Below are 17,728 nucleotides of genomic sequence, written 5' to 3' on the forward strand. Positions count from 1 at the left end.
AAGGAACCGTTTTAAAGCGGGCAGTTCTGCCAGGTCTGGTGGTGTAGGCCTATTGTCTCCTTGTTATGTCCCTGCAGTCCCATCATCCCCGTCATCCCTATCATCCCCATCATCACCACTGTCACTGTCATCCCCATCTTCACATCATCACCGTCATCCCTATCATCCCCATCATCATCCCCATTGTCACCGTCATCCCATCATCACCATTGTCACTATCATCCCCATCTTCCCCATCACCCCCATCACCCCATCTTCCCCATCATCTCCGTCATCTCAGTTGTTCAGAGGCTGAGGCAGGAGTCTGGAGTTCAAGACCTACCTGAACAATTGAATAACAGATTGATTTGGTCTTAACATAAAAATACAGAGGTGGTGATGTAGTGGTATGGGAGTACTTTCCGGCACATGAGAGACTCTGGTTTTAATCCTCGGAGTGTGCATGTACACACACACACACACACACACACACACACACACAGAGGCCATAAATCAAAGCCATTTTTAAACACATTGTTGGGTATGTCACTGACACAGGCAGATAGGCCTCAGATGCTGTTTCCCACCATTTTATGTCCTCACTGTTGAGGCGCAAGGACTCTGATTTCCCCCTGCTCTTGTTGACACCACTGTTTTCCTTGGAATGTGTAATGGCTGTCTTCATGAGCTGAAGAGGGGCCGAATCCACATCCTGTTTCTGATTGGATCCTTAGTGACTTATGCCATCCGTGGGTTTAATGGCTGTAAATATTTGATACGACCAGTTCCCTGATATTGGACACTCAGGCTGGCCCTTCACTATTACAGAGTGTGCCGTGGTGATCATCTTACTTATTTCCCAGGGAGGGATATGAAGAATCTTGTGGTGAATTAAAGGCCATGCAAACTTTTCAGGATTTCCAGCCCAGAGTGCTGATTGGCCCTCTCGTGCCCTCTAGCGCCTCTAGCGCCCTCTAGTGCCCTTTAGTTTCTCACACTTCTTTTGCTCGTGACCCGTCTTCTCACTGAGAAACTTTGACACAGCTCTTGGTACGTAAGTATACGAAATAAACATTAGATCAAATATTTACAGCTAATAAATCATAAAGAATTCTATTTTAAAAGCAGTTTGTTATGCATATAGTTTTATTGTCTTTATTTTTTCTATAATTAAAGCATGATGTTTCTGTGGGAACAGAAAAATGTCATAGATGCAGTAAACGGAAACAGAAAAAAAGCTGTAATTCATAACACACACGTCTCAAACCCGAAGCTGTTTCAGGCAGCGTTGGTGTGAGGTGTGACGTCACGGGAAGGGCATAGGCTGTGTGCTCTGAATCGAGACAGAGGACAAGTCGAGCCGCCAAATCACCTCAGACCCCCGTCATCACTGAGTTTGAGTTAATTCTTGGTTGTGGCACTAATCTTCCATTCTGGGATGCTCTAGAGGGTCTCTCGTCACTGTCACATTCATTTTTCCAAACCCGAAGGAACCTGGAGCCCTAACGGACCCCTCAGTCGCCATAGCTGTTAACACATCCTGCCTCCCTCTGTCTTGCAGATGTGTGGGAACCACTAGCCTCTTCCTGTGCCATGAGGCCACCGCAGCCTGACACCGCCCCTGTGCCCACCCAGCCTTCCTCGTCTCCACAAAGCCGGCCGCCCTTGAGCCTCTAGGCCCTGGCTGTCTTTCCCCCAGCCCTGCATCCACCTGCCGCCTGAAGCCACTGGTTCCATCGTCAACGACCTCCGCTTGTCCAAACAACGACAACCCAAAACGGAAAGGCTCCAGCCCTCTGCAAACCTGAGCGCCGGGCTGCCTCCCTCGGCAGCCGTCCCGTTCTTCCTGCTGTCTGGCCTGTGTGCTTTCTTTTTTCTTTTTTTATTTCAAATGGACAATGTAAAAGAAAACAAACTACCTTCCGTTCTAAAAGATACTGACCATTGGGAGAAGGCCTCTGTGTCTCAGAGAACTCAGTCTCTGCCTGGTCCCCTGCAGTGGTGGCCAGGGGCAGTGAGGCCACTGGCAGGCAAGGGTGTTAGCGGCAGTGACTCACGTGATAACAGTATTGTGCATTTTGTGGGGAAACTGAGGGTTTTTTTTTTTTATACTCATACATAATCGATACCTTTTATTTATTGGTTGTTAACTATTGCTGCTACCTTGTGTGTCTGAAACTCCCAGGATGCTGGGCCTCCGTTTACATGTGCACACCCTCACCCACCTGCCCGCCACACTTGGGAGGATGGTGGCCTGCAGCGGCCAAGAAGCCAAAAAAATCTTTTCCTTTTTTTTTTTTTTTTTCTTTCTTTCTCAGATACTGTGCTCCGTTTTTGGAGAGGGGAAGGTAGGCATTCCTCGATGGCTAATGCACTGTTCCCCCAGCTTCTGCCCTGAAGCCCCCACCCCTCTCCTCTGCACCCCTTGGAGCCCATAACACTTTTTTTCAAGAACACACTTGGGGTGTTTTTTGTTTTTTGGTTTTTTTTTTTTTAATTTTTGCAACTTTACTCTGATGTTTGCAGCAGAGAAAAGATGGAGAGCCTTGCTCTGGGAGTGGGAACTGGGAGCGGGTGTCGGGCACACAGAATAGAGTATGAAGTGGGCTTCTCTGGGAACTGCTGGCCTCTGCCTCCTTGATGCTAACTAAGGGGCTGGGTAGGTATAGCGTGTGAACCCCTCTGCTCACCTGCCTCTATCTACCCTTTGCAGCAGCCTTCTTCCCTGCTAGGAGTCTGAGAGAGAAGGGGTAGGGAGACGGGAGCAGGCCATGCTGCTCCTCAGGGCTGAATCCAAAGCCAGCGAGACGGCTCCAGCATGCCACCAGAAACACCAGGCAACCATGGAAGAGAAGCAAGGAGCCCAAAGCTGGGCTTCTCTGGGACTTTGTAGTCTTTGCCTTCTCAGTCAGCAGCAGGGCTGGGAGGCCTGGTGGTTGGCCTTGTTGATGATGTGTGATTCTCAGCCTGGAGTTAGGTGTTTGTGACACCGTTCTTTGACTGTTTTGTAGGCCCTGGAGGATACAGAATCGTATAAATGACAGCGTAACCCCTATACGGTCTCGGGACACAGCCTCGCTGCTGGAGTGTGTGGTTGGACCCAGAGGCACCCCTTTTACCCCTTCTTTAGGATCCCCCAGACTCGTGAGCTCCTTTGGGCTCGTCCTCACCCTGGCGAGCTTTGCCAGGTGAGCCTCCCAGCTGCAGAGGCAGACCCGAGCCCACAGTTCTTGCTTCTGGTTTGTGTAGCCTCTCTGCCCACCGTTGAGAGGGGGAAGGCGGCCCCCGGGGCTTTTCTTCTGCTCCGATTCCCCTGTAATCTCCACCATACTTCTGGGAGGCCAGAATCTTCCTTGCTAATGACCCGTGGGTGAGCAGCTGTCAGCTGGAGGATTGACGTCTTCCATCCAGAGGTGGCGTTGTCCTGCCTGTCCATCCCTGTGAGTGAGTGGGAACGCTTAGCCCGTCCGTGCACACACCCTCTTCATGGGTAGGCCCTTTGCTCATGCTGTTTCCATTGCTGGCCCACCAGATCCCCAGGGCTCCAGTTACACAGGCAATTTTCTTTGAGGCCTCTTTGGGTCATCTTGCTGCCTGGTCCCTGACAGGGCCTCTAGGATAGGGAGTAGATGTGATGACATTAGCTGAGAGGATGAGAATGGACCTCTCTCTGGAGCCTTGGTCGTCCTCTCTGTGAATGGGCATGTGTGGTAGCATCAAGATCCAATGGATTCCTAGCTGAGGGTCTGTCAAGGGTTAAGCATGGGGCTCCTCAGCTAAGGTGTTCACTGATGTCTGTGGGTCCAGGCTTCCTTTCAGCATCTTGGCTTTTTGGATTGCATCCTCCAGTGTGGTTTTTGGCCTTCACGGTTTATGCCCTTGGCCCAAGCCTTGGACATTGAGACAGCCCTGGGCTGCCTTTTCCTGGCAGGGTGTCGGACACTATTCTCGTTCAAGGACGTGTGCTGACTTACGTCTGTCCCTCTCTTTCACCAGCAGTTAGCTGAGGCACACAGCACGCCCGGAATCTGAGGCCAGGCCTCTTCTGCGCAGCCCGAGGGCCTCTCCAAGTTCATTTCTTTAGAGGCCCCACCCCATCTGATGCTGCTTTCTTTAGGGGTGTGGTCTAGCCATTGAGGCCAGGTCCCTGGTCCCTTGGCAGACCCTCCTTTCTAGGGCCAGGAATGCTGTGATCCCCTCTTCCCAGCATCTGCTGCCCACTTTGTGTCGATGGTGACTTGGGAGCATATCACGACTTTTCAGTATCTAGCCAGGTTTAAAATAACAAGGTAAAATATATGCAGCATTGACATCTCTTTCTTTAAATGCTCTATAGTTCGATAGTTGATTTCCGAGGAAGGTGCCTTTGCACTTTGGGGGACATTGTCTCTTCTGGGGGATGGCGGGGCGTGCGGTGCATGGGATCCCTGGCATCTCTCCTGAGAAAGCCCCCACTGCTGGCCAAACAGAAAGCCCCTAAGATTCTTCCTAGTGTGTTTCTACATTTACATGATCCAAGGATGCACGGGGGACGCCCCCTGGTGGTGGTGAGCCACAGTGGCACCTGGGGATGCAGCGTTCCAGCAAGTGGTGAAGCTAGAGGTGGGAAGGCCAAGGTGGGGGCTGTGATTCCAGAGGTCCTGGATTCCCCAGCCTCACATATCTGGCAGCATGTATCCCACCCACCCCTCTGCTATGTCATCTGGGACTGGCAAGGTAGTTGGCATAAGGGCACAGTGGGAAGCTTTGCCCTCCCGACTTTAATTTTTTTTAAAAAAATATCTGCAGAAATAAATCCAATGGTTAATTTTTGAATGAATAAAAGGCTTTTGTTGAATAAACAGTTGGTCCCATCTTCTGTCTTGGCATTAGGTTCAGGTTTTGTCTGCTTCCCAGGGTGGGGGCCCCACCCAGCACCTCTGCATTCCTGAACCAAGTCTCCAGATTCCTTCGGGACTTTTACTCATTGGATCTGTTTCTCCATGCCTCAGAAGGAGGTCAGCCACCTTGCAGGGGTGACAGGCCAGCGCCGTTTGAGTTGGTGCCCATAGTGGGTCCTGCAGCTCCTGACGGATTTTTAGGTAACTTAAAAACCCAATCTAGGAAAGGTGACATTTGGCTGTGGTTGTCTCCATCCTTCCCTGCTTGCATTCCCAGCACCCTCAGAGTCTCTTTTTGGGGTGCCGTCCTGTCTATGTCTGGGGGGGCATAGGGAGGCCCTCACCTAGTGGTGCAGGCCAAGGGCGATAGGCTTTGTTGCATGTCCAGGTGTCCCCGCTGCTCCCGATGTATGTTGTCTGTGTCTGGCCAATTAAACATGCTTCCTGGACCTCCCTGCCTCCCTGTGTGGGCCTGGTGCTTTGTCTGTTTCTGTGTTTCTGTCTGCTCTAGAGTTCTTTCTCCCAGGACAATCTTGCTCTCACTTTGGGTGTGGTCTGCTCAGGATACCCAAGAGAAATCCCATGCAAGGAATCCACTCAATCCACTCGGTTAAGACCGCCCTGGTGACGGGAACTGGAGGGATGGCTCAGTGGTTAAGAGCACTGACTGCCCTTCCAGTGGTCCCGAGTTCAAATCCCAGCAACCACATGGTGGCTCACAACCATCTTTAATGGGATCTGATGCCCTCTTCTGGTGTGTCTGAAGACAGTGTACTCACATACATAAATAAATTTAAAGAAAGCTTGCCTTGGCGACCAGGGCTCAGCAGGTGAGCAGGCCACAGCAATTCACCCTGCAGCATCCCCTCCCGCATGTCCCATCTGTTGGGGTTGCCTGGGGGCCACATTGCTTCATACGTGTGACTACGTACGTCCAGCTGAGGCTTGTTGCTCTCAAAGTCAGATGTCAAAACCTCTGCAGGCTAAGCCAACTGTCTCTCCACCCACCTCCCCTCCAGAGGCGACTTCCCATAGTCTCCAACACAGTTGGGTTCTCAGCAGCTGCAGATGCAAAAGTGAATTCCCGGGCCAAGGGAAGCTGCACTCCTCCTGACAGCCCAACAAGATACGCTATGGGATATGAGAGCTTCTCAAAGTGTGTTCGCCCAGCCGTGTCAGCCTAACCTGGCCTCTCACTATGTCTTAGTCAGGGTTTCTATTCCTGCACAAACATCATGACCAAGAAGCAAGTTGGGGAGAAAGGGTTTGTTCAGCTTTGATGCTCATCACCAAAGGAAGTCAGGACTGGAACTCAAGCAGGTCAGGAAGCAGGAGCTGATGCAGAGGCCATGGAGGGATGTTACCTACTGGCTTGCTTCCCCAGGCTTGTTCAGCTTGCTCTCTTATAGAACCCAGGACCACCAGCCCAGGGACGGCAACATCCACAATGGGCTGGGTCCTTCCCCCTTGATCACTAGTTGAGAAAATGCCTTACAGCTGGGTCTCATGGAGGCATTTCCTCAGCTGAGGCTCCTTTTTCTGTGATAACTCCAGCTGTGTCAGGTGACACACAAAACCAGCCAGTACATACTGGGAATGTGGTTTTCTTGGGATCTGACCCAGACCTGCATTTTTCAGAGATCCTTGGTGATGGTGGCAGGGGTTGTGGTGGGCTGTCTACAATCGTACCCCTACCACAACCCCATCTTGTGCGAATGAGCAAACTGTGGGGCAGGATTTAGCAAGAGCGTGTGCATAAGAGTCTGATAGTCTCTGCTCGAGAGAGCTGGTTACCAAGGAGGGTCTCAGTCCTAAGGAGCTGTCCCTTGGTGTAAGTTGGGGGCCACCTACATATCTGCACAGTATCGCACCCATGAGAGCATCAAAAATAGATGGGGCTGGGGAGAGGCACTCGTAGTGAAGTGCCTTCTCTGCAAGCATGAGGACCTGGGTTCGAATCCCCAGCAGCATGTAATGGGGTGCAGCTGTGCAGGCCTGTGACCCCCCCCCGCAGGGAGACAGAGCCAGAGGAGTTCTGGGAGCTTTCAGGCCAGCCAGCCTCTGGTTCAGTGAGAGATCTTGTCTCACGGCAATAAGGCAGAGGGTGATATATGTCCCCCCTGGCCTCTGCGTGTGTGGTCCTGGGTGTGTACACCTCACATTCATACCAACACAACACACACATACATGGAATGTGTGCACAGCGGTTTCTCTGCCAATAGGAGGGTCTGTCCTGAATGGCCGATGCAAGGGAAGCTGGTCACATGGGTGTGCCTGCTGTCAACCGTGGAGCCTTAACTTAGGGTCTCTGAGGGCTGAGAGCATTGGATGGCACATCCATTCTCCCTCATTTTGCCTCGGGCAGGCCTTGACCTTAGTGTGTGCGCCCTGGTTCAGCCTATCCTGGGTGACTTACGTGCCAGCTTCACCAACGATTTCTCCCCCCTCCCAGGGAAGTGAGCTCTCTATGGTGACCCAGCGGGCTTCCTTCACAGTGGGAGCCTTCCATCTTGCCAGTTTACCATGGCGGGGAAACGATGGTGGTAGGAGTTCAGGCAGGGCCTCCTCACACTTCCTCCATCGAGGGAGCAGAGAACTCGGGCCAAACCAGAAGGGGATAATAATTTCCAAGGTCCACAGTTAGTGGCCCACTTCTGCCAGCTAGGCGGGCCACATGTGGAACGTTCCACGGAATCCCAAAACAGGACCATCGGGCAGGGGCCAATACCAGTGTTTAATGTGCCATTCTGCAGCGGACACCTCACAGCCACACCATAACAAAATACTTAGGACCACACTTGGCATGGACAGGAACGGGCAGAGAGGGGCTTGAGGTGGGGATGGTGGTAGAGGTGCGAAGCAGAATCCCTACTGTGGTCACTGTCTACCTGCCACCCTCACCCACCTTACCTGACACCCATCCACCTTGTCCTCTGTCTATCTGGCGTGGAAAGGCCATTAAAATCCCCTGAGCTTGGGAAAAGTGAGCTCTTGGAAAGTTGTTGCCTCCTGCATTTGCTTTCAGCAGGGCGGTGTGTGGAGCAAAGGACTACATTTCCCAGCCTCCCTTGAGCAAGGGCGGCCATGCGGTTCCGCTCTAGCCAATGGAGTGAAAGCAAAGAAACTAGCCTCAAACAAATGTTTCTGGCCCGTCGCCACACCAGCCCAAGACAGAGTTTGTCTCGGAAGAGAAATGCACGCGGGTCTTGAATTACGCCATCTCGGGTCTCCCCCTGTGTCGCCATCCGGACTTAGATCCTCTCTAAACGATTGCGCGTGCCTTTGGGTCGATTTAAACGACCGGATGTCTCTTCCAAGTATTTGCATGTAAATTCTCCTATGCCAGGATATTCCAGGAGAAGGGATCCTGCGGAGTGCACCTTTGTTTTGCTGAAAGACTTGGGAACTAGTGGCTCTGGACTGGCCAGGATATCGACTTGGAGTCCATAAGGAGGTGGCCAGGAAGGACTTTGTCAGGGTCCCTCCGGTCAGGGACTGTTTTGTCTCCTGTCTCAGAAATTGTGTCCTTTTCCCAGGTGAGACCCCAGGCTAGCCACTCACTTCTGCAGATCTCAGGAGTCAAACCATGTAGTGAGTCGTGAAACCACCTCCTCCGCTCCCCCAGAGTCAGAAAGACTGGGAGTGGTGGTGACTTCCAGAACAATCCTGGGACAGAGGGTTAGTCTTCTATTGTAGAGGGACACCATAACCACACAACTCCTACAAAGGAAAAAATTTCCCTGGGGCTGGCTTACAGTTGCAGAAGCTTAGTGTATTTTCAGCATGGTGGCATACAGGCAGGCATGGTGCTGGAGTGGGAGCTGAGGGTTCTACAGCGAAAATCCCAAAGCCCACCCCACAGTGACCCACTTCCTCCAACAAGGGTGGACCTCCTAATCCCTGTCAAGGATCGCCACTCCCTGGTGACCAAGTGTTCAAATATATGAGCCTTGGGGAGCCTCCTATTCAAACCACCGCAGAGGGCTTGCCCTGGGTTAGCCACTGGAACCCCCAGTGTTGTAAAGAGCTCACTGAGAGTTCTATAGATTCCACACAGGTGCATGTGAGAAGCTCTGCTTCGGATGACTAGCCAGCTGCCATGCTGGAAGGCAGAGCTGGGACCTGGGTGATATGAATACAGGAGGTGGGGGTGGGCCATCTTGTAAGAGAGTCATCAGCACAGGACAATCTCAGACCACTAACTAGAGCCTGTGCGTCAAGTCCACAAAAACAAGGTGACTGCTATCTCCGTGGATTCAAGGCAGAAGCCAAAAGCTCCCTGGTGCCCCTCAGCCTGAGCCTCGTGTGCAAATGTAACAGCTGTGTGATGCTGGTCTGAGGAGCCTGCTGTCCATGTAGAAAGGCTAAAGACCCCAACCACAGATGGGCTAAGCGACCCACAAAGGGTAGGTTTGAGCTGTCACAGACAGCCGTCGATAGGGATTCCTGGAGGAAAAAGGACACATCTGCCCTTAAAGGATTTCAGGATCCTTAGGTGAGGAGAAGGATGGACAGACTCATCAGATACAAAGGTGCAGAGGTAAATTCCAACTGGGGAGACGGGGAAGGTAGAGAGACAAGAGGTCACTTTTGGGTACTTGCACTCTTAGCACGTAGCTCCTCCTCTCTGTGCTTCCCAGCAAGCCTGGTGGGATGGCTCTTCTCTGTAAGTCCCCATTTTAACATTTAGTGGATGAATGAATGGTCATTCAGATACAGCTGGCCCCAGATCCTTGCTGCGCTCATTTAATACTTGTGGAAGCGCCCTCTAGAGTCCGTAACTGGTATCACACCTGCATTTTGTAGACAAGGCTGCCTCTGCTCCTAAAAGGGTTGTCAAATGTTGCAAGGGGCTTCCAGGCTCCAGACGAGCTGACTCTTCCTTGGTTTCTGCAGGTGCCCTGGACCTGAGCAGTAGAAGTGAGGGCTGTGGAGAGATCAGAGGTGGATGTGTGTGGTATGGGGGTGCTGAGGCAGGGGCACTGTTGGACCTGGAACTTGCTCTTTGCAGTCCAGCAAGGGAAGCAGGGCCCTTGTGCTGGGACTGTGCTAGCTACTGCTGCGGTCACCTTCTGAGCTCAAAGCAGCCATTTGTCCCTTCCCATGTGTGTGCCCATGTGTCTTCCTCAGTCACCCTCTACCTTATTCTTTGAGGCAGGGTCTCTTGGGTGAACCCATAGCCCACTGATATGACTGGTCTAACAACAGCTTACTCTGAAGATCCTGTTTCCACTAGAAGTGTAGCCAGCTTGCCAGGCCCACCCAACCTTCACCGGTGTTCCGGGACCCGAACTTCAGTGTTCATACTTACCCAGCAACACGGAGCCAGCTCTCTGCTGGAACCATCCCGCTTTGAGACCTGTAAGGCCTTCTGGCTCCTGACCAGCCCTTACCAGAGCAGGAGATGGCTCTGTCCTATGGGAGGAAGTCTGATGGGCCATCAGGCAGCCTCAAAGGCAGAAGTTCAGAGGCAGGGTGGGGCCTGGAAAAGCGGCTCTCTGCGGGTCCCTGGGTGTGCACTGAGGCAACTCCAGGCCACCACAGTTGTTCCAGGTTCTTACAAGGTGTCTTCGGCTAATGCTCTTTCTCTAGGGTCCAGTCCTGGTTCCACCCTGCCCAGCTGCAAGCTGTGGGGCAATGCAAAGTGAGCCACAAGGAGCCTCGGTGTCCTGTCTTGCAGAATGGGCAGCAGAAGGGCGTACCTTAACCAGATGCCTTTTGGCCTCAGCAGGGTGATGTGAGGAGGCCCGGTAAATGTGCTGTATATTCAGTCACTTTCCCACGGCTGTGACAAAATACCTGACAAAGGCCACTCAAGAAAAAGAAGACTTGTTCCAGTGCCCGTTAGAGTGCAGTCCACAGTGGAGAGGAAGCGATGGCCACCTGAGCTCGAGGAGGCTGCTTGGACTGTGTCTACCATCCCTGTCATGAATGCTCAGTTCGCTTCCTCCTTATTTAGACCCCAGCTGTCTTAGTCAGGGTTTCTATGACTGTGACAAAACACTGTGACCAAAGAAACCTGGGGAGGAAAGGGTTTGTTCAGCCATCGTCATCAAAGGAAGTCAAGGGGTGGGGGGGAACTCAAGCAGGGCAGGCACCTGGAGCCAGGAGCTGATGCAGAGGCCATGGGAGGAGTGCTGTTTACTGACTTTCTCCTCAGAGCTTGTGCAGCCTGTTTCCTTACAGCATCCAGGACCACCAGCCTAGGAATGGCACCACCCAGAGTGGGCTGGCCCTCCCTCCATAGATCACTAATTAAGCTGGATCTTACGGAGGCATTTTCTCAACTGAGTCCCCCTTCTCCCTGATGACTCCAGCTTGTGTCAAGTTGACATAAACCAGCTAGCTCACCAGCCCAGGAGACGGCAGGCCACATCTATGGCTAAAAGTAGTCTAGAAAAATCGCTTGCAGATGTGCTCAGAGATCTGTTTCCATGGTGATACAAAAATCCTGTCAAGTTGACCATCAGAATTACCACAGGTGCCACAGCCAGATTCTCTCTACCCAAGGCCTCTGTACCTGGATTTGGTGAGGTTGCACTGAAGATCCAGGTCCAAGTATCCGGTCTGGAGAGGAGGATGCTATTTGGAGGCAGCTATGCCTGGGGGGACATTCCCACTGCTGTGCTCATCTTTGCCGGTCAGAAGAGGACTTGTGTGGATTGGTTCTTTCCTTCTACCAAGCGGACTGAGCTCAGGTTAATTAGGGCTTGTCATTAAAGATGTCCTGACCACTGAAACATCCTGCCGATCCATGTAAGAGTTTAGCTTACTGATTTGAGCTCTTCTTTATTTTAGTTTTAAATATATGTGTATGTGTTTGTGTGGGTATGGGCAGATGGAAGCCGTGCTCGTGGATGGTGTTGGGCTCCCCGGGGCTGGAGTTTCAGGCCGTGAATGGCTCTGTGGGTGCTGGTCTTGGGTCTTCTGCAAGAGCAGCCAGCCCTCTTAACTACATAGCATTGTCTCCATTTCCAAGATCTCTCTTCTTATCCGAGCATTTAAGGCTGTAAGTTATGCTATGGGAGCTGCTTCAGAGAACCCCTGGACATTTGAGAGTTTGCTTATTTTTCCTTAATGAGTTTCAGTTCAATTAACAGTGCAGCCAGGAAACATCTACCGAGCACTTCAATTTCTTTAAATTTGTTAAGGTTTGTCACGATCCTGCACATGGCGACTGTTGCAGATGCAATACAGAATAACGTGTGCTCCGATGTTGTTGGGTAGAATGTTCTAGAAACACCAACGAGAGACTGATAGATTGGTGTTCTCTTTTATTTCATTTATTTTTTATTCATATTTTTTTAGTTTGGTTCTTGGAGACAGGGTTTCTCTGTGCAGCCCTGGCTGTCCTGGAACTCTCTCTGTAGACCTGGTTGGCCTCAGACTCAGAGATCCGACTGCCTCTGCCTCCCCAGTGCTGGAACCAAAGGTGTGTGCTGTCACTGCTTGGCTTGGCGTAAATGTTTTCATTCTGCATGCTTACTGATTTTTTTTTTTTTTGTCAATTACTGGGAAAACTGAGTCACCATCAAAATGAATCAGTCAAGCCCAGAACAGAATGGCACCTCTGAAGGACAGGGCGTCTGTAGTTGTCTGAGAGCTGAGTCAAAGCACATTTCTGGGTCCTTGGACCATTAATGGCCCCTTCATGAGGCAGGTGTACATGAATTTGCACATGAATTCTTGCCTGTCCCCTGCTCCCTGCGTAGGAGTCCATGGGAAATGACTAACTTTGAGCTGTCAACTGTGTATCACCAAATAGACGTTTAGGAAGCCCTCCTCCGCCCGTTTCTCAAAGGTGTCTTTGATGAGGGAGGTTGGTCGATTTCTGAGTATCCTCCGCCCCCTCCCACTCCATCCCCACTGAACATCGAGTGTGTTTTGCAGCAGCTTTGTGGGCAGAAGAAGGGAAACGGGTAGGGAAAGCTATCATAAATCTAGACGGACTAAGTTGGGCCAACAAGATGGCTCAGTGGGTGAACGTTCTTGCTTCACAGGCCTGAAGCCCCGAGTTTGATCCCCACAAACCACGCAAAGAAGACAGATGGAGCAGCTCACATCTGTAATCCGAGCACTCCTGGGAGATGGGACCCAGAGATGGGAGGATGGCCCAGACGTTCCCAGGCTGGCTCTCCTGGAGTACCCATCATGGCAGAAATGACAGAGACTCTCCTTCAACAGTGGGAGAAAATAAACGATTTCCCAAAGTTGTCATTGAACTTCCATGTGTAAGCCACGGCACCCACATGCACACCACCACCCCAGACCTCCACACACAAACCGCTAATAATTAAAAAAATAAACCTAAGTATACTTGTATTAAAAAAAAAAAACAACTCGTTGCTATTAGGAGGGAAAATAAAACCCTAGACTTGGAAGGAAGGGGAGGGATGGTGGGAGGTAGGGAGAGGAGAAACTTGAAGGAAACTAGAGAGAGAGAGAGAGAGAGAGAGAGAGAGAGAGACCGAGACCTTTGGGCAAATGTGTTGAGAGGACTAGAGAGAAACTGAGGTGTGGTTTCCCTTTTGTTAATACTCTGGGTTTTTCAGCTAGGACCCACCTTCTCTCTGATGCCTGAGTCTCCCTTGCATTCCGTTTGGCTGTGATGCTTTCATTGAGTGGGGCCTGAAGGTCAGACGGCGGCCAGGCTCTTGTGTTCCGTTCGCTCATTTAAGGAACACCCAATGGGAGGCTGGGAGGGCGTGGGTGTGGGTGTGGGCTTGCTTTCATGGCAGGTCCAGAGGTAGAAACTGTGTTCTGCACGCCAGGATGGGACACTCGAGACAGCTTCCCGTCTGTAGTATCATGTTCAAAGAAAATCACTTCTCCAAGAGCCGGTCATCAGCTCCCTCCGTGAGCTGGATTATCAAATATATCTCTCCACCTTTTCTAGTTCACAGAACTAGGAGAAACTGCCTGGGGTGGGGCCCTACTGAGAAAAGGAACTCATTCCAAATCACGAGTCTACCTTTCCATCCACTCGGGCCTGAGATGTCAAAGAGAAGGTGCTATTGGGTTGGGAGGGAGCAGCAGTTTGTCTCTCAGCAATTATAGAGTGCTTGCTGGATGCATCTAGTTCAAGGACTTTTGCGGGACCTGATGTGGGAAAGATGGTCAAGGGACTCAAGCTTCCATGACCTGTGAAGAACAGTCTTCTCCATGCTTTCTGCTGAAACGCCCCGAGATAGAGTGATCACGTGACCCGGGGGAAAGCCAATCATTGTGTCTTATCTCCCTCCGGTTCCAGTGCCTAGTACAGAGTTGGGCATGCGATTCGCTGAGAGCCAATCAACTCTCTTCCCTGGGACTCGACTCTAGGGTAGACTCTGGAGTCCTGAGGGATGCCAGAAGGCACGCTTCCTCTCTCCAGGAGGAAGCCTGGTGCTGGAGGGGAGTCGCTAACGTGAGCAGTGTTATGAGGGCTCAGACAGGACTGCGTCTTGTGTCTGAGCTCCAGGGTAATGATCAGATGCTGCAGCTCTTTGTGTTGTCGCTTCCCAAGAACCAGGGACTTGATTAACTACCACCACTTTTGTGTCTCTGGTTCCCACATGAGAACCTGTCCAGCATTGTTCTTGAAGCTGCCTGTCTGGGATTCTGGCTTCCATTAAACATCTGCAGAGACACAATTAGACCTGGCTTGTTAAAGGAGTCCACTGCCTTAATCCCGACCCAGCTACTCTGCGTGCCAGAAGGTTCTGGTGATGCGTGGGCTGGAAGCACCATGTCCCCTTTCCGGATTTCCAAGCACAGTTCCTTGGGTCAGCAGTTCCAGGTTGCAGCAATCAAAACACCTTCAATATGGTTCCTTCTGCAAGTCTCTGTGTTTGTCAAAGGCCACCTGTCCTTGCCTCGGTGTTGAAGGGCTCTGTTTCCTTGATTGAAATCATATTCTGAGCCTTCGGATCCTTTAGTGGAGACTTCTTGAGGTAATTTGAGTTGGCAAGTCCTTAAAGGCAGGGATCAGAGTGGGTGGTGGAGTAAGTCTGGCCCAGAACCCAGCAGGCCTTCCTCATGGGCTGGGCCAGCCTACCTCAGAGGTAGAGGGAGACCCCTGCTGGCTTCCCTTCTCGAGTTGTGAACCCCAACTCTGGGCTTCCATCTACCTTTCTCTGGCAACTACATTCTGCTCTTTTATAAAATATCAAAGTGAAGCCTAGCATGTTGCCGTGTGCCTCTGCTGTAGTGATTATGTGCACGGAGCCCCAGTATTTGTGTGGCTAATAACACACTTACTTCATCCATCCACTGACTCATGAATGGGTGCTTGCTACTCCTTTGAGGTGTTGTGAACAATACAGGCAAGTCTTTGATTGAAAGTCTGGAAGGTGTGTGCATACGTTTGTATGTGTGCGTGTGTGTGTGTGTATGCACATGCACATGTGTGCATGCCTATGTGCAGGGGAGCTCACACATACATATGTGAAGAAGCTAGAGGCTGACACCAGGTGTCTTTCTGGATTGCTCTCTACTCTTTGAAGCAGAGCCTCTCACGGAACCTAGAGCACAGTGGTTTGGCTAAACTTGCTGCTAATGAGCCCCCAGGATTCTGCTGTCTCCCCCTCCCACCTGGGATTACAGATATGCACCCACATGCCGGGTTTTTATGTGGGTACTGGGCCTCTGAATAGGGGTCCACAGGAGTGTGTTGTAATCACTCTACCTATGAACCTATTTGATTATTTCTGAGAAAGGTCTCATGTGGCCCTGACTGTCCTGGAACTTGTTATGTAGATCAGGCTAGCCTCACATTCATGAGTCTGCCTCCCAAATGCTGGGATTAAAGGCGTGTGTTACCACACCCAATCAAATGCCTATTTTTATTTCTGTGGGGACACAAACCTAGCCACGAATTGGTGGCTTCTTCAGTAATTTCTTGTCTCAATGCCCTGAGGCCCCCTCCCTGCTGTTTACCTCAGCATTGCCCCAACTCACAGCCCCACATCTGGACCCAGCATCTCTCAGAGACAGGAAGTGATTCCTGAGTTTCATGCTTCCCTCCTGTTTCCTTGGAAACAGGCTCTTGGAATCTTCCGGTTGAGCAGAACTCTACCTGAGACAGTATCCCAGGGGCTTCTGGGTGAACTTTTGACTTTGCTGCTCAGCACTACAGAATAGTGCTAGCGGGTGGTGTGTGGGTGGGTAGGGACCATGACTATGACAGCAGCCTGGATTTAGTGGCAAGTGAGGCTTGATAAACTTGCTGGCTCTGAGGGCCTTGCTCCTCAGACACAGGGACTGTCCAATTCTGACCACATTCCCCACACACTTGGGGGACATTATCATCATGATGCAGTCGAGTATATTAGGGGAAGGTATTGAAGAACCAGGGTCCAGGTGACAGCTTAGTCAGTAACGTTCTCGCTGTGCAAGGACCTGAGTTCGAACCCCAGTACTCACATAAAAAGCCAGGCATGGAGGTATGTGCTTGGAATCTCAGTTCTGGGAAGGCAGAGAAGGGTGGATCCCTGGGGGGGGGGGTGGCTCATAGGACAAGTTCCAGACAAGCGAGAGACACTGTCATAAAGAAAAACAAAGTGGATTGTGCCTGAACTTGTCCTCCAACTTCCACATGCACCTGTGCATGCATACACACAATACACACACACACACACACACACACACACACACACACACACAAGACAGGAGACATCTTGTGTCTTCACTGTGATGATCAAGCTTGGGGGGTTCCATGGCTCTAGCGAGCCATCCATATGACACTTGTTTATTGTTTTTTTGAAGCCCCACTGTGTGCAGCGATCCACTCATACAGCACCTGTTTATTAAGGTCCTACTGTGTGCCAGGTCCTACTGTGTGCCTGCCACAGGGCTTGGAGATGTGAATGCGTCAAAGGTCACTTCTGCTCTTCGGAGACGTGTTCACGTGGCTTGCTTTCTGCTGTGAGCAGTCCAGTTCTCTCTTCAGGGTCCCTCGGCATCTGGGGGGGGGGTGAAGTTCCAGAGCCAGCGTCTAAAGAAAAATTATAGGAAAAGTTGCTTAGACAGTAGTGTGCAAGGATGTATATCTATTGCCTGAAGAGAAGAAGTTATGTAAGACTGTGACCATCTGAAGGGAAAAATCAGGAAGATGTCCACAGAAACACTGCTTGGATGGAGGTGCTTCAGGGATGCGGTTGTCTCTGGGATGTGGTTGCTTCTCAGATGGGGATGTTGGTAGCTGCACTTAACACAGAACTCAATACAGTCTGAGTAATTCCAAAGGCAAGTGCACAGTAGAGAAGCCATGGTTAAGACAGCCCCGAAGAGAGGTCCACTTTCATGTGCTCTTTGCACTGACTTCCTCATGGTTTCAAGAGAGCTGCTCAGCTCCTCGGATGCTGTCACTGCATCATTAAGTGAAAGGAGAAAGCACTTCTCTCTCTCTCTCGCTCTCGCTCTCGCTCTCGCTCTCGCTCTCACTCTCGCTCTCGCTCTCTCGAGCTCTCGCTCTCCTTTCTTTTAAGAAATTATTTATGTGTGTGAGCCTATGCTTGTATGTTTGAGTTTTTGCCCTATGTGCGTGCAGTGCCTACAGAGGCCAGCAGAGGGCATCAGGTTCCCTGGAGCTGGAATTTAGGCATTTGTGAGCTCCTTGATGTGAGTGCTGGGATCCAAACACAAGCCCCTGGTGATTGAACAACGCCCATCCTTAATCCTTGAGCCATCTCAACACCCTGCTCATAACAGTGTTCTAATTTAGCCTTTACACAGGCCTGTCAGTGGTCTCTGGTTACTTATGTGTAGTGAGTTAGGAATTGGAGCTGGCTAGGTTTTGTTTGTTTTTAAATATTTATATTATGTGTATGAGTACACTGTCACTGTCCTCAGACACACCAGAAGAGGGCATCAGATCCCATTACAGATGG

At 51.1% G+C, this 17,728-nt stretch overlaps 1 protein-coding gene and 1 long non-coding RNA gene across 2 annotated transcripts in view; one reads left to right on the forward strand and one right to left on the reverse strand.

The window, feature by feature from the left end:
• Nucleotides 1-2,657, forward strand: part of Ncs1 (neuronal calcium sensor 1) — a 45,606-nt gene extending 42,949 nt beyond the window's left edge. The window contains exon 8 of the mRNA NM_024366.2: nt 1,541-2,657. The gene's annotated coding sequence lies outside the window, so the exon portion shown is untranslated. The remainder of the gene's footprint in view (nt 1-1,540) is intronic.
• A 4,562-nt stretch (nt 2,658-7,219) lies between these two features.
• LOC134486068 (uncharacterized) lies at nt 7,220-15,883 on the reverse strand. Its single transcript, XR_010064748.1, has 3 exons — nt 15,777-15,883; nt 13,423-14,811; nt 7,220-9,786 (listed from the first exon to the last, which is right to left on the reverse strand). It is a non-coding gene; the product is annotated as an uncharacterized LOC134486068 (long non-coding RNA).
• Between the last annotated feature and the right edge of the window lie 1,845 nt (nt 15,884-17,728).

The sequence above is a fragment of the Rattus norvegicus genome, chromosome 3 (assembly GCF_036323735.1).
Source record: "Rattus norvegicus strain BN/NHsdMcwi chromosome 3, GRCr8, whole genome shotgun sequence".
Classification (NCBI taxonomy): domain Eukaryota; kingdom Metazoa; phylum Chordata; class Mammalia; order Rodentia; family Muridae; genus Rattus; species Rattus norvegicus.